Here is a 2901-nt window from a genome sequence, read left to right on the forward strand (position 1 = left end):
CCACGCTTTCCACGCAGGTCCGCTCCCCTTCCAGCGCCGATGTGTGGACTCGGAGCCCTGGACGTCCCAAGTCTCCCTGCTGTTGTCTGTGTGGCACGCACTCCCCTTCGAGCACTGGCGCGCAGAGCCTGTAGCTTGCGCAGCTCGGTCCCGCGGCTCGGCTTCCGCGGCTCGGTCCCGCGGCTTGGTCCCGCGGCTCGGCTTCCGCGCGGTGGGCGACCTTGTTCTCCCAGTAGGTCCTCCGATTCACGGCCACTGGATCCAGAAGAGTTTCCTCTGCAATATTTTCCTGGTTCTTTTTTCTGAGGCTACCGTAACTCCCCTTTTATTAAACTAAATTTTCCCGGACTATCGGTGCGCGCCCTCACTATTCCGCCATCTTGGCTCTGCCCCCCAATACTAGGAAGTTATGTAAAATTTTTCTTTTATTATATATATTAATGTCTACTTAGATCATTTTGTTTTACATGTTTTTATTTGCATTTTATTTGATGCATATGAATTAAAATTACTTTAATGCATGATGAATTTTATTCATTATACAGTGACCTCATTTATTATCACAGTAGTATTTTTGTCTATTATATATTAGATGAAAGTAGTTAGAGTAACTCCCTATTGATACATATTTTCCTTATATTTATTTTCTGATAGTTTCAATTATCTTTTTTATTCATGTGTTTGGCCATATCTCTTGAAAATAGTTTGCTGCTGAGTATAATTTTGGAAATCCAATCTGGTATTATCTGGCTCTAGCTGTTGATTTTTAATATTATTTATATGCCTTTTCATAACTGATATATATTTTAACTATTTGTTGCCTCTCTGTGTGCCTCCTTGTGCCTTATCTGACCCTCTGGAGTTCTGAATTTATTTTTTTCTTTCACTAGTTTAGAGGCTATATTTCTATTCTTTTAGAGCTTCCCTTAAAAATACAACATGCATTTTTTGCTTAAATTCTAAGTTAATATCTTAGCAAGTCTTTCTGTAGAATGTGGAGTATTTACAAAGGTATTCAAGGGGAGCACATGTGTGAACAAGCACAGTTTCTTCACATGCATTGAAAGAGCTGGGGAGGCCTCTCAAGCTGGAAAAGATGTTCCTGGGCTTGAGGTCAAGAGAAACCAGGTACTTATGGTTCCTTTAGCTTCAGGGACCCAGTGAGTCCTACAGGACTGGCAGCAACTCTCTGTCTTCCCTTCCCCTGGACAAGAACGAGTTCAAGAATCCCTAGGCAGACATAATCATAGGCAAGATCACAAAAGATCCTCAACTCCTATGCAGGACATGGAAGCAGTAGAGAGACCCAGTGGAACTTACGGGGTCCAAGGACGGAGGAAAAAGATGTGTCAGTGCTAATCCAGGTGCTCTTACAGCAGGCCCTTCTTCCTGACGAATTAGCACAACATAAGGTCCCAGAATGGGAAAACAAAATGACTTCAAGAATCATGGACATGAAGTTCCATTCAAAGAAGAAAACAATGGTAGGAGGAGTCAGAAATTACAATAAAAATTTTAAAAGACTATAATTCTTACACACCTGAATTAAGAAGTTTTATCTTCTTAATAATTGTATTTATTTATTAGAGAGGCAAAGAGATAGAAAGATGCACACCTACCCACAAACACACAGACATGCACACATACAAAGTTCCTATCCTCCAGTTCACTAGCCAGATGCCTGCAATGGCTGGAACTGGGCTGAGGCCAAAAGTCGCAAGCTGGGAATGTAATTCAATTCAGGTCTCCCATTTGGGTGGCAGGAAGGGAGGGACCCAAACACATGGACTAATATGCTGCTTTTCCCAGACCATTAGCAAGGAGCTGAATTGGAAGTAGATCGAGCAGCAAGGACATGAACTGGCACCATTTAGCATGTTGGCCTCACAGGTGCTGGATTTATCTATGAAGCCACAGTGCCAGTACTAGGATATGTGTATCCTAACCATTAGTTTAAATGCCTACTCCCAAGAGCTTATTAGACTTAACAAGTATTGATCAATTTTTTTCAAGACTGAGTGGGGATTATTTATTCAATCATTCATTCATTCATTTCCTATTTTATACAAAAGAAGAGGGAGCTAGAGAAAAAGAGAGAGAAATCTTTCATCTTCTGGTTCACTTCCTAAATGCCAACAGCAGCCAGGGCTGGGCCAGGCTCAAACCAGGAGCCAGAAACTCAATCTGGGTCTCCCGTGTGGGTAGTAGGGACCCAAGCAGTTTAGCCATCAACTGCTGCCTCTCATGATGCGCACTAGAAGGACGTTGTATCAGAAGTGAAGGAACCAGACAACCATGTGCTCAGATTTGGTACTACGGCCCGAGGGCATCCCAAAGCAGCAACTTAACCACTGCAGCAAATGTTTGCCAAGACTGGGGATTCTAAAGAGCAAGATGATGATTTACTTTTAACAAAATTATTTATCTAATTGTATGCAAATATACATATTTAATATAAGGCACCCTCAAAATGTTCATGAAAATGAATATTATGAAAAAATTATGCATGGATTTCAACTTTTTTTGCAGTCCAGTAAACTTATCTTTTAATTCTATTTTTCTACTGATTTTCTGAAGTTGCTTCATATGATGTTTTTTCCTGTGAAGATAAAGGAAAAGGGTTCAGAGTTCCCATAGTTTAACTCTGTTTCAGAGTGTTGAGTGACTCATGCATGCTTATACCAGGAGGCAGGCAGTGATACTGGACTAAAAGTCAGGTGTCTTGATTGTTCATTTAGTGCTCATTTCACAGCTCTCTGCTGCGTTTGATAAAGGGGGTATGGGCATTGAAACAATACCATCTGAATGATAAAAATTACTCATAGTGGGAAGATGAAGACAAAAGTCAGAGTACTCCCAAAATGTCCTTGAAATTATTTGTTAAAATTGACAACCTTACTT

General features: G+C 40.9%; 1 long non-coding RNA gene across 1 annotated transcript; it reads right to left on the reverse strand.

Annotated features, from left to right (window-relative positions):
* Positions 1-571: 571 nt before the first annotated feature.
* Positions 572-1705, reverse strand: LOC138843779 (uncharacterized). The gene is made up of 2 exons (XR_016212848.1): positions 1321-1705; positions 572-1230 (listed from the first exon to the last, which is right to left on the reverse strand). It is a non-coding gene; the product is annotated as an uncharacterized LOC138843779 (long non-coding RNA).
* Positions 1706-2901: the final 1196 nt, after the last annotated feature.

Source organism: Oryctolagus cuniculus, chromosome 9 (assembly GCF_051225735.1).
Source record: "Oryctolagus cuniculus isolate XC-2025 breed Fujian yellow rabbit chromosome 9, ASM5122573v1, whole genome shotgun sequence".
NCBI classification, from domain to species: Eukaryota; Metazoa; Chordata; class Mammalia; order Lagomorpha; family Leporidae; genus Oryctolagus; species Oryctolagus cuniculus.